Source organism: Sparus aurata, chromosome 2, assembly GCF_900880675.1.
Source record: "Sparus aurata chromosome 2, fSpaAur1.1, whole genome shotgun sequence".
Classification (NCBI taxonomy): Eukaryota; Metazoa; Chordata; class Actinopteri; order Spariformes; family Sparidae; genus Sparus; species Sparus aurata.
In genome coordinates, this window is record NC_044188.1 from 21,935,439 (window position 1) to 21,949,845 (window position 14,407).

Below are 14,407 nucleotides of genomic sequence, written 5' to 3' on the forward strand. Positions count from 1 at the left end.
ACGTATTACTACTGCCTCTGTTAATCTGTAGTAAGTGCATTGTTTGTGGCCTATAATGATGTATGTAATGATGTGCAGCATTTTAATCCACATATTTGAGTGGTTAGGTTTTATTTAGGAAGGAGCAAATCAGCAGTGAAACAATGTCCTTATATGTGTTGTGTATGTATGTGTGTGTGTGTGTGTGTGTGTGTGTGTGTGTGCATGCGTGCGTGCATGTGGCGTGCATGAGAGTGTGCTACAGAAAGCTACTTCTGTCCTTGAAAGACATGAGGTCACAGTTGAGTTGAAAAGGCCAGAATAGAAGTTCTTCAACAAGAACAGGCTACAGGATCCAGGACACAGATTAACCAGAACTGGAAGGCACGGATCTCTGTGCTCTTCACAGAGTTTGAAAGGCTGACGGGCAAAGTCAGCAGAGTTCCTCCTCAAAAATCTTCCCCTTGACAACAACATAATCACCTCACTCTCTGCTCTGACTCCATCTCTTATTCAATGTGACTCTGTATGTGGAGCTTTCATGACCTTAGGAAAGGCCTTGCCGGAAGAGCTCGGCCAACTGGAGGCGGAGGTTTGGGCTTACCAGATAGATGTTGACCTGGTACCTCTGTGGATTGGTGGAGTCGGGTGGCATTTTTGAAAACTACTGAAAGAGGTGTGAGGTATCCAACCCTGATTAAGCTTGTGAAAGCCCTTCTTTCAGTTTTCACAGGCCCCCTGGTGGAGGGATCATTTAATTTAATGGATGACATCCTAGAGGCCCACAGGTGCTAGATGAATGTTGAAACATATGAGAGCCTCGCCATGAAGGCCAGGAACTGGATGGCCTCAACAATGATAATAGACCAGCCTTTGAGGCGTTCCTGCCTGTCTTCTTATCAAAATTATCAATTCCACCTACAGAAAAAGAATGTCAGTGAACAGGCACTGAAAAAGAAAAGGATGGGTGAGGCCATAAGGATGCGTTCAACAGCGGTGGCAAACCGACTAGTTTACCAGGCCAGGAAAACAAAAAGGCCAGCTAAAGCCTCCTCTGCTGGACCATCCTCTACCTCATCTGGACCAACCAGACGACCTCCCCCCACTCCACCAAACACCACCTCCACTGGAACAGCTAGACATCCTCCATCCACTGGACCATCAGCCTTATCTGGACCAACCAAACATCCTCCCACTGGATTGAGGAGAAGACAGAAATGTTCTTTAAAATAAAGGTTTGATTAATTGATCTATGTCTGTCATTGATTAATTGATGTATTTAACATCTTAAAATGTAAAAGTTAAATATGGATACATGAAGGTAAGAATGATTATGTTCCTATATAAGCCATTTAATTTAAACAATGAGATGGTGGTTATACAATGTTTTTTTATTTTTTTATTTTTATAGAAGGTAGTAAAAAAGGCATGTATTTTGAGTACACATAATGAGAAGGTATAATCTATAAGGTCTAAAGAGTACTAGACACTGGACTTGACATAAACAGAAGGTAACATTAATTTACAGTGATCTTGATAAAACTATTTACAGTGTGTGACATTTTAATATAAACTGTATATATGTAATATTTTGATAAATCTTTTATATGTTGTGATTGAAGTTACAAATGGAACATTATCTGTTAATAGTTCCATAAATAATGTGCTATAGATCTATCAGGCCTATTTTTTAAAGTATAGCTTATATCCCACAGCATGTGATGTTCAGTAGGTTTGTAGGTTAAAAATGCAGAGAGGAAGTTTTTTCTCATGTATATTTACTGACAGAATTTAAAACTAAGCATGATAGCCATGTTCATCATAATGTGTTGCTTTTAAGTAGCTGGGAATATGATTAAAAGCATGTAGAAATGTATAAAATGGTATTCAAATCAGACCCCCACTTTTTTGTGTCCTCCCCACTTTTCAAACCAATGTTACGCCCTTGCCTACACTATATGTGTTTTGAAATCTCATGGGCCTGTTGTTGTGCTCGCCTGATTGTTAGCTTGTGTTAGGTCAGTCAGGCTCGGCAAGGGTGGCTCTGCCCTCACGACCCTAGTACAGAAGGGTGTGAGAGCGATGGCCTGTGTCTTTGTGTGAGAAAAACGTCATGGCCTTGCGTTAAATTGGTCTCACACCGGGTAGTGAAGGCATCAAGCAATGTTATTTTAAGCCTTTACCTGAGCATAAACCCTGGTTCTGTGAGAACAGACAAATTGTAACCCTGCAAGTGGAGTGAGGGGTTGCCCTTGGTGAAAGTTTGCCTTCACTGAGCAGGTTCGCAGTCTCAATACACAGATCTGTGTTATTTTAGATGTGTAGCGTTTTCGTCTAAGACCTGCTGATAAAGGCTGATATAATAGTGTGTACATCTGTGCAGACGTCCCTCAACTCATCAACTACATTGGTGGCCTGAAGCTTCGAACTATGGCACTGTAGGTACCCCTCTATCTTCACTTTTGCGGGCTCAGGTCTTGGTGGTAAAGTAAGCAGTAATAAATATTAAAGGTCCCATATCATGAAAAACACGTTTCCTCTGGTCTCTACATATATAAATGTGTCCTCCCTGAGCCTACCAACTCCCAGAATGAGGAAAGCAAAAGAGTCCTGCATCGTCTCTGCAGCCCACCCACTGATAAAACGGCGCTCCTACAGGCTGTTCAGATTCAGCTCCTTTCGTTAATTAACGGAAGGAGAGATTTTCATAGGCTGGCATGGGAGCGTACCTATGTTCCCCGGGTCCTATGTTCCCCTTTTCATGTTTTAAGACTTATAAACCCTAACCCTAACCCTAACCCTTTGGGTGAACAGCGGGGAACATAGGACCCGGGGAACATAGGGATGATCCCGGCCGGCATCCTCTGCGCGATGATAGGAGATATCCGAAGGGGGGGGGCGTCAATCTCCTAGGTGAAGTTCGGCCTGTCCAACGGTAAGTTAGCAGTGTTTTGCAATGTCATAGCTAGGGCTGCACGATATTGGAAAAAACTGACATTGCGATTTTTTTTTTTATCCTGCAAGATATATTGCGATATGAAAAAATACAGGAATTTCCATCAGATGCCCTGAATAGCACTTTATGTCATGCTGCACTGCTGCTATCTGGTGGACAGTTAACCTGCACTGACCTTACCTCTTTTTGTCATACTGAGCTGTGTCTGTGTGGTACCGATGTAAATGGTCAAAGAAATTAGTTGTGTTACCTCTCATTGTGGCAACAGATGCAAGGCACTGTCGACACAGAACACGTGTTTGGCGTGGTCTGCTTCTGCACACTGATTAAGAATTAATGTGATTGGTGGATGCAGAGTGTGCATGCAGTGTGTGTCAGGTACCCTTGAAATTGGATGAGTTCATTTGCCTCCTACATCGCAGGCCCTGCGATGTGACTATTGCGCACATGTACATCGCTATGACGATGCTCAAACGATATATCGTGCAGCCCTAGTCATCGCTCAGAGCTAGACATGCAAATTGCTCTGTTGTTGGTTGTAAAAATCAACATTAAGTGCCTATATTCTGTCCCCGCAACAGAATAACAGAAGAGACAGTGGTTGTGTTTCATTTTAACAACAACGTGCCGGCTACGGTCCATGCAAGTTTGTTTGTGTGTGCTAACCACTTCACGTCGGACTGCTTCAGTAACGAGGGTCAGTACAAAACTGGCTTTGCCTTGACACTGACCCTCGTAAAAGGATCAGTCCCAACCATACGGAACCCAACAACTGCACCCGAGCCACAGGTAAGTGTCACCGTGTTTTGATAGTATTTACAGTTGCCTACGAGTATGGTGAAGTTAGCTGGAAACTGGCTAACTAGATAGCTTTGCTTCGGTCCGGTATGCAATGGCGTTTGAGGCGAGTTTAATGTTAATAATAGTATGAGGGATCTTGGTTGTCACAGTAAAAAGTTTGGAAACATGTGCAGACTGGAGACAGAGACTATGCGAACAGTGTCCAAGAGTTTGGAGACTCTGTTGGAGACAAACACAGCTTTCGCTAGCTGTTAGCCATTAGCTACATGGTGGTAACTGTAACAAAACATATGAACAAACTAAGTAACATATTCAGACACACTAACCATTCTGAAAATTCCTGCTGCAGCCGCAGAGTCTGTACTTCTTCAGGAGCCTCTCCTTCTGGGTCCAATTCTGGGTCAAACTGGTATGGTTGAACAACAGCATCTCAGCAAGCCATAGCGATACATCCAACATAAACATTAGCGCATGCTACTGCTAGTGTAAGCTGCATCCTCTCCCTGACAGGGGCATGTAGCAGCAAGGCAGACGTTGACAGACGAAGCTCATTAGCATTTAAAGGTGCAGGCACAGAAACAGCCTGCTCTCAGTAGAGCTCACTTGAGCGACTTTTAGAGAGCTAAAATTGAGGACCATGGATGGGTTTTGGGCAATACATTTCAAATACAGTTTTGCTGGACCTCTGACAGCTGTGTAGTATAGTATACTAGACAATTCCCCGCCGGGAAATCGCAAGAGTGGGCTGTGTGCTTTGCCCCGAAAGCTACAAAAGAGTCGAATCCCACGTTGACAATTTGGACTTTTATCTACATTTTGAACTTTGAATGGTGTGTCTTGGTCAAAGTATGCCAGGGATGTCGACCTTTGAAAAACAAAGATTCATTTTTTTCACCCAGCCCCATTCATCGTCAATTGGAAATGAGGATTGCCAATGCTATGACACTACAATGCTATGATATGATACCATGATACAACAATGCAATGCTACAATGTATTCATTTCACCACCTACCCTTCATTCTCAGCGTCTTCATCTATGGTCTTTGTTACAAATTAAAACTAAACTTGGAACATAATTAATAATTCAACAGGCATACACCGACATCTTGTAACAGAGATCAAATTTATTTTTCTCCAAAAAACAAGCAGAGGTGGCCTTCTTCCTGGAGGTCTTCATCCTGAGTCTGTGAGTTGTTGTTCTTCCTAAAATATTAAACACATTAATTTAGTCAGGTAGGTTGGAAGTGTTCTCTAAGCACTTCATCAATGAAGATACAATGTTAAATGTCCCTTACTTCTCTGCTGCTGGGTTGACGTCTTCAGTGGAGAGTGAGCTGCTGCAGTCCTCTGGAGGTCTTCTTCCTGGATCACTGTTGCTAAATTTTAAAAAAGACATGAATTAGTTTAAAATCATTGCATAAACATTTGAAGACAAAACAATATTACTTCCCTTATTTTTGCTGCAGTCCTCTGGAGATCTTCCTGGATCACTGCTGCTAGATTTAAAGGACATTAATTAGTTACAGGTTCCAAAGATTGATGTAAACATTTGACAAGAACCTTTTTACATTTTACAAAAACATTACTTCCCTTATTGTTGCTGCAGTCTTCTGGAGGTCTTCTTCCTGTAGTCTGTATAAAGGTTGCCAGATTTAAAACATAAATTAGTTACAGATTTCAAAGACTGGTGTAAACATTTGAAGTGAAAGTTGAGAATTTAATGAAATATTACTTCCCTTATTGTTGCTGCAGTCCTCTGAGGTCTTCTTCCTGTAGTCTGTATAAATGTTGCCAGATTTAAAAGACATCAGTTAGTTAAACATTTAAATTGAAAGTTGAGAATTTAATGAAATATTACTTCCCTTTTTTTCTTCTGGGTTGTTGTCTTCATTGGAGAGAGATCTGCTGCAGTCCTCTGGGGGTCCTTCTCACTGGATCATCCGAGAAAGACAATGACATCATCATTGAGTTAAATCACTCAATGCAAGTGAATCACTTTTAAAAAAAAGAGACATACTTACTTTGTGATGCACCTGGTTTGACATGCAGCTTGGTCTGCATCTCAGCTGGATGTTCAGTTTCCTCCCTGACTCTCCAACACTACGCTAGCTAAGATTAGCTTAGCTAATGTATTGACAACAACCTAGCAGAAAAAAAAAAAAAAAAAAACATACAATAAAAAATAACACAATTACATTACATGATACAAAATAAATAATTAAAAAATAAAAGTACATGATTCATTAAACATGCATCCTTAAATTACATAATTACATGACAGCTTATGTAAGCTTAGCTTAGCTATTACATTGCAGGTTACGCATGCCATTCTCATCTAAATAGATGAGAACAACATGAGTTAAGATATTACAAACAATGTCAATAAATACATGATAAATATATTTACAAAATGTTGACAGGTATTTACAAAATCATTAATTACACTACATTTAACACACTGGCCCAGTCGTTCTAAGAAGGACATGAAAAAAGTTGCTGACCCCATTCTAAAATAAATACATAGATATAGACATTTACATTTACACAATACGATTAAACTATTTCCAGTCAAGACATGCCACTGCAACAACATACATATGAAAAACAATTACATAAGACTAAACACACTAAACAAGACTAAATCCTGAAATAAATTACATCAATCACTAGTGAGCACAGTGAGCAAATCTCCGAGTGCAAATGATCATCCAAGCAAGCCCCCTGGTACCTGCCTAACTCCAAGCTAAACCTAACTACCTTCTGAGACGTGCCGGGCTCGAGGCTTCTTTAAAGCAAAACTTCAGTAAACCTCAGCCATATGACCAAGGCCCAGAAATGCTCGCCCCTACCAGAGAAACATGTCTCTACCCAGGATTACCTCGAAAATAAAAAAGGCAAAATAACAAATAGTACACCGATGGAAGGACAGATTGCTCTGCCCAGCTGGCACACTCCCTAACTAACCAGGGAGATCAATCACAACCTGAAATCAGAAACACTCGGATGCTATACTCACCAGGAGAAGACCACAGCTGCAGGTTCAGGAGGAGGAGAGTAGAGACTCCAGGTACACTGTAAAGCATGGCACAACAGGTCTTGGACATAACAGCTGGAGATTAGTCAGTCAAAATGCAATAAACTGGACTGTTGGTAACTGTAATATGTTTGGAGAACACCTGATTGAAAACATTTATCAGGATGTGAAATATAAATGTGGTCAATCAGTGTGTTCTTTTTGGTTGTCGAATTTGCTATTAATTGAGTGTAACCTCTGGACTGAAACAAATCTTTGATACTTTTTTTTCCTTTTGAAAGGAGGTCCTCATTAAAATCGCCACAAACTATGATGGGCTGGTGATTTAACATGTCCAATGAGTCCAAGAGGTTTTTCAAGTTTTGGAGAAAGATTCCCTGTTGAAAACTTGGCGGTTTGTACACAGTCGCTATTAGCACTTTGACTGGAGCCTCAATTTTAAGGACAACAAACTCCAAATCAGTGACCTGTTGCATGTACCTGTGAGGCGCTGCTTGAACAGTGTCTCTACAGTACATGGCAACTCCACTTCCCTCTTTTTGGCCATGATCACACAGCTGTTGTAAGACAGCTGTCTGCTACGTGTGAACATGGTGTACCCCTCCAATTGAAAAATTTCAGCTACAGAGGACCCTGACAAATGTGTCTCTGTAAGGCAAAGCACATCTGCTCGTTGGAGCTCGTGATGTGCTTTGAGGTCCACCATGTGACATGGCAGACCCTGCGTGTTGTGGTGGACAACTGTCAAAACCTTTGGAGTTTGTTGTACAGATTTCAAAAGCGTTAACAATGGTCTACTGCTCTGGAAAGATGCATGAGGTATACTTTCAAGAGCCGTCTTGATCTTGGGGTCAGCGTAAATTTTTTTTTCTCATCAAAGTCAAGGATGGTGAGACCTTGAAGCGAGGTTGTGCGGCTGAGCGCGACGTACGCCATACCAGGTTCAAAAACACGCTTCAGACACTTTTAGAGAGCTAAAATTGAGGACCACGGATGGGTTTGGGGCAATACATTTCAAATACAGTTTTGCTGGACCTCTGACAGCTGTGTAGTATATTATAATAGGGGACCTTTAACAATGCTGAAAAACATTTCAAATTTTGAAATTTTGGACCATAAGTGCTGGGAAACCCATGCAGTTTGGGTAGATTTAGGAAAACATCATGGTCGGGGTTAAAATAGGTATCTGCAATCAGTTGCGCAACTTTTGGAATAACTTGCGTAAGTCATGTAAGTCAACCTTGACCATTGACACACAGAACTCAAATGAATGTCTTCTGGATGGAAGTCCTGTGTCTGACTTGCCCGTCCACGCTGACATCCTCCTGAATTGGAATTGACTTGATCTTTTCACCAATATGCTGGAGGGGCACTGTCAGAAATGATGTTAGAAGAGTACCTACAGTTTCAAGCAGACAAGACAAATGCCTGTGTCAGCTTTTGTCGGGCAAATCAAATCACAGGTTGTGTCAATTTTCAAGTCCTAAGACAAGGTAAGTCAAATTGCAAGTCATGCACAAAGCACACAGTTCCTGAGCTAAAAGAAGCCGCACACACCTTAACGGTAAGGAGTGTCTGTAGCACTGGGTAGCATTTTTGGACTAAGCTATATTGCTTGCATTTACATGATTGTGATTGATTATTGATCACAGGCAAGTCATTTGAGTCATAATGTCTCAAATCAAGTCCCAAGTGTTTCACTTCCAAGTCAAGTTCCAAGCCATCAAAACAGTGATTTCAGTCAACTCAGGCAGCTGTACATATTTGGAATAATAACAGTCTGGTAAAGAATACTTAGGCAGTACCCCTTGAGCCCTGGAGGTGTGAGACCAGCCTTTGTTGGCTGTCTACAAAAAAAAGAAGCATTCAAGCATCATTCAAATCATTCACTCCACAAGACTGTAAATAATGTCCCCTTGGTAATTGTTCCTGCGCTCACGTTTAAGTAACACCATCCATCATACAAACACATTGCCCAGGCTACACATGAAGTATATCGTGCTAGATGGGGAGCAGTATCGAGGCCATTCACTTGACTCCACTGTACACAATCCTATTGATTGATTTTCGAGAACAAGCGGGTGGGTATTTAGCAGAATAAAAGAGACGCTTTTTTCCCAAACAAACGTTCAGGGAGGTGCCATGAGGTAAATTATGGCTAACAATCTATTGTAGGTGATATAGTCATTTTCTCAGCCTTGATGCTGAATATGAAATATCCATCAAAGTTAACAAAGGAAGAGTTACCATCTGGGCTTATTGTCTCCTGTCAAAGACATACACGCTTCAGCTACCAGTGGCAGGCTGTTGCTCACTCCCCTTCTGTCGCCTCCTGTCTTCCCTCCCCATCTCTCCATTTCTTGCTCTATCCACACGCTACCTCTCTTTCCCTCCCTTTGTTGCTCTCCCTCCACCCTTCCTTCTGCCTCTGCCAGGCGTTGAAGAGGAATGATTACTAAATGATTGCTGGCTGGATGATTGAATGGCACAGTTGACATTTTCTCATCAGTAGTATACAGTGGATGGGGGGGGAAAGCCGCACTGACCTTCCCCTCCAGCGTTGTGTATTGTGTGCAGCTATTGTAGTTGGCTGCATTCTTCTCATCATACTCCACTGACTTCTGAGGGACACGGTTGTTGTAGTTACAGACCCACTCCAGTCCTGGTTGCATGTGCTGTGTGTGTGTGTGTGTGTGTGTGTGTGTGTGTGTGTGTGTGTGTGTGTGTGTGTGTGTGTGCGTGTGTGTGTGTGGATGCGCGCACTGGACACAGTGGATACACATACTACATACCCAACACCATGTTCACAGTCTCAATATTATTCGGCCTTCACATTGCTCTCAGCCACATGCCTGTAAAGCTTTGTGACTGCCTCTTACACTGTTGTGATGCTGTCATATTGACACTATCTGTCCATAGACGGACAAAAATATAAACACCTAGCACTTCTACAGAAGCATAACGTGTGGGGTGGCCACAACCCATGAATACGATGAACCTGTATCTTGCATTGTTGTGATGCTATGGTGCTGAGAAAAAAACAGCTCTAACTTATGTCACTTTGGGGAAATTTACATAGCCTTACATTCACCTCCTGCTCAATCAATTTATCCGACTTTCTAGCATGCATTGTTTGGCAGTTAATACACTTCTGAGACTCTTCTATTTCATGCCTGATGAAAACATCTGTGATGGAAACTTGCTGTGTGTCTTCAATTCATTTTAAGATGAGTCATGGTTGTTTGTTTTTACAATAATGAAAACATTGCAAACCATGACAAAGGCTTCATTAAATTACTTCTCTACTCCCTCACACTATTTTGAAAGATACCGACTGGGGGTGGTCCCATTTTTGTACCAAAGTCAGAACAAAGTATCTCTAATAGGAGAAGCTCCAACTACTATAAACAGTGATAAAGTTGGTGTTAATGTGGTACCCACTCTGGATCTGAATGGTTGGCTTTGTTGGTTACTTCCCTTATGCTTGACTCAAGCTGTTAACCCACACAGAGCTCTTGTTATGTCAGTTTTTGGCTGTTTTTGAGCTGTAAGTCTTGCGGGTAAACACACTGACTCCTTTTCCCTCCCCTAAGCCTTCTGCTGATTCTGCTGGGGTCACTCATCCTCCAGAGCCACTCTTCACTGTCAAAGTGTCTCTGGGTTTGTCAGGTAGAGCAGACAGAAGGATGTTTGCAATTAATCATGGAAAAACTATCTCAAAAACTTGCTCTCACCAAAACAATCCAGGTGGACAGATAGTACAACAGGTAAGAGTAAAAAAAAACAACAACATGTTTTTCTGATTTTGGGCTGAAATGTAACTTAAAAATGTAACTTAAATGAAAACATCTGATGATAATGTTATATTAAGAAACTGACCTCCAAATAGATGATGCAATGACTATCACATATTTTGCTTTACAGCTAGGCACCAGGATTTTGAATTTGCTTTTATTTAGTTTTGAAGGACTAGTGTTCTGTCAGTAAAGTACATCAGTTCTTACAGAAATTTCAGCGAAATCTTAAGGTATGCTGGCAGTGTTGTTTTGCTGCAAACTGCGAGGGCTAGTTCTAAATGACAATCTAAGCTAGTCATCGCTGCATTCCCAAAAAAAGCCAAGGTAATTATTGTCTCCCTGCTAGGCAAAATAAAAGCAAAAAATATATATAATAATGTATAATAATATATATGAGAAAAAAGAAAATATATGTATGTCTTTTCATAACTTAAATTTATTGTGTATGGTAACTACTTGTTTACTCAAAGTATGTGTACAACACTTCAAAGCCTTTTTATTTATTTTCTGTCAATTTCTTTCAAGATTTTCAGACACTAGTCCTGTGTGCTTATGAAATCTCCCCACCATCGCCCCTCCTATAACTGGCTCTCTCAGCTACACGTACCGCATTCCCGGTAATTTTCATCCACGGCGTTTCTTCTTAGACAAATCTGTCAGAGCCTGAGGCAAAGTCTATTTCTCTGGCCTGTCTCAGTGAGAAAATGAAACACCTATTCCCTTAATTACACTAAACATAAGTGTCTAACTTTCCCGGAGATGCTTTCCACTTTGACACACATTCAAAGTAAAGATAAACTTTAATGATATATGTATTAAAATGTGGACAATTTCCCCAGCTGCCAGGGTGTGGAGTGTTTTATTGTTTTATTCTTGTCCTGCTCCACTGTGTATGGGTAGGAGTGTGTATTAATTACAGTTTGTAAATGAAGATGTAATCTATCTTTTAAATGAACAGCTGTCTGGATGCCTGCTGGGATGCTCCCAGGTGAGCTTTTTTTATGTCCCCCATGCCATCTCAAGATATTCATTCAAATGGAAGACAACAAAGGATGATGGGATATCATCTATCATGATCAGCTCTAATTTAAAGGAACAGTTACACCCCGTGGTTTGTGTTATAGCACCCTGTAGCACTCTCAAATGCACCATAATTCACGATGCATGTGAGCGTAATGCTGACACTCATCATTCAGCGCATCAACAATGAGCTTGGGAAAAATTCAGACTTTTTTTATAGAGCTGTTCAACCTCATCTCCTGACCAAAACACGAACATTAGACTCTGCAAACCCTGAATTATGTCCAGGGGGTCCATCTCCTCTTCCCGTACACTTGCTATTAATTTTTTGTGTAAAAAATATATTCCATCGTTGCATTTTAAAAAAAGGATGACATGGGGAAAAAAAGGACCTCTGCACTTCAGTGTTCCTTCAAAATTAAGGATTGCATTTTGTTCAACATGCTCCATAGCATCTGCCTTTACATGATTACGTGAGCTTACATAATTGTTTGTGCATTTCCATCTCTGTCTGCTAATGCATGCACTCCATATGTGTATCTGTATGCATGCATGTCAATGTCTCCATATGTTATTTAGTATTCTAGCTTCGGTGTGTCTGTGTGGCCCTGTTCCTTCCCTTTCTTCCCTCCCCTTCGCTGCCGTCTTTTTCTTATCTGGTGATGTTATCCGATGAGCAGCCAAATCTCCAGTAGTGCAAATCTACCCCAGGGGGAATCCTGACACCTTGTTATCATAGCACATGCAGAGCAGCCTCTGCAGCGTGCTCTCTACATGACATTCTGTTACCTAGGAGGAGACAGAGGAACCGAGACATAGGATGGGAAGAGAAAGAGGGGAAGCAGTGTTTAGTCTGTGCAGAGAGGAAGAGTGGGGGGGGAGCTGTTTCACACTTCCATTTATGTGGTACAACATTTAGGTTTCACACAGTGGCCTGGAGGGATTGTGAGGCCTGGCTTTCTTCTCCTTCATCCGTGTGTTTGCCTGTTCTTTCCCTTTGTTCTTTCTCTCTTTCAGACTGACCTCCTTGTTTCTTATCTTTCTTAACCTCTTCTGGCATCTTTGGACATTTAACTTGGCCAGCCAGGGGGTCTTTTCCTTCCCTTTATCTCTGTTTTTCTTTTTTTCTTTCTCATCCAAATGTGGCAGATTGTCCCATTTCAAACCCACCCACATGCTTGGTGCCCATGAAAATCTACAAATGATAAAAACTCGCTTTTTAAATGGGACAACGCTGGAGTTTGCAAACACATCCATCTTTGTTTTCTTCTTGTCTTTTTCCAAATTTGCTCCCACTCTCTCTTTCTCTTTCCAATGCATGTGGTGAAGTCTGTACAGTCCAATTTGGTAACCATCTGTCTTGTTTTGAGGGGGCCATTTTGGCTCTACACGCTGATGATGACTGAATGATGGCAGATCAGTTTCCAGGCAGTTACAGGCATCGTGTAGAAGCCACATTTACCAGGAACGGCTCTGAAAGGGAAAACTCGTCCAGCCACCGTTGATTAATACTCCCTCTCGCTTCGACCAATATGTCCATTTATTCAGTGCCATTTTACACCAATCCATATATGACTGCCACTTACGTATCACTTCATTTGCCAGCGTCTTTTAATCAATCCAAGCTTGGTTGATTTAACTTGGATCATCTTCAGCATGTTCTCTGAGAAACATATCTTTTTGTGAACTGCACACAGAATTTTTGGCCCATCCTGTGTCTACACTGCAAGAGGCCTGTCAGCATCACAATGTGTGACGACGGAGTTGACACAACACTGTCTTTACTGCTTCAGTCCTGTCCGTGCATTTCAATACGTTGAGCAGAGAAGGAGCAGACAAACTTTGTTTGGATTTTCCTTGATTTGATATGTGTGGTTACTTTTCCATCAACATTGACACATGCGTTTAACACTTTAGCCATTGATACACTTCACGCTGTATCTGAAAGTGAAGTTGGTTAGTTTAATATTTTATCCTACATTACGATGCCAGAAGAATCTGTTTACAAAAGCAATTTGTCCACCACAGCAATAAATCATTTTGTTACCATATGTTGTTGCTGTTTTGTGCAGCGGTGTCCATTTTAAGAAGCCTGCTGTTGAATACATTGCTTAATGGTGTGTGCGTCACGGACAGAACCAGCTGCAAGTGGAAGAAGAACACCGCACTCACTGCAACAAAAAAAAAAAAAAGAGTACAGAGTATATTTCAGAATAGTAGTCTGGTAGTGGTGTACACAAATGCTTCAGGTTGCGATAACGCTCATGAGACACAGCTACGACTTGATGGCTCATGTCTCTGTCTTGAACTCTCACGGCACAGACCTCATGGTTCATGCATGCTTTCATATGACGAATACCAATATGGCGAAAGTAATGCTGCATTCCATTGCAATTGGAACACGTAGAAGTCAAGAAAGATCCACCAAGCCCGACTTCACCCACATAAACACAGATGACATCACAGCAGCATGGCGGCGCACATACCATAGTGAACTATTACCTTTGTGTCGTGAAACCATTTTCGCTTCCCTACAGTTGATTTTATGTTTGATAGACGTCTTTGCGAGCGTGAGGAGGGAGTGCACTCCTCCTGTCTCTTTTTAAGTGCCCTTAACTGTTAAATCGGCAGCTGTAGTTGCTTGTAAAGTTCACAGACTTTCCACACAAAAATCTGTCTGCTGCGGGTGTCCGACGGGTGTCTGGGAATACCGATGTCAGACTTGCAATGGATCTGTGCTCAAATCCAGAGGGTGCCGGTAACGCACCTACAGGCTGTTTGCCGAAACTGTGGATTATGTGTTTTCCAATGAGACAAA

General features: G+C 41.6%; 1 long non-coding RNA gene across 1 annotated transcript; it reads right to left on the bottom strand.

Moving 5' to 3' along the window:
• Positions 1-4,890: 4,890 nt before the first annotated feature.
• On the bottom strand, positions 4,891-5,541 carry LOC115575783 (uncharacterized). The gene is made up of 3 exons (XR_003982732.1): positions 5,471-5,541; positions 5,034-5,370; positions 4,891-4,941 (listed from the first exon to the last, which is right to left on the bottom strand). It is a non-coding gene; the product is annotated as an uncharacterized LOC115575783 (long non-coding RNA).
• Positions 5,542-14,407: the final 8,866 nt, after the last annotated feature.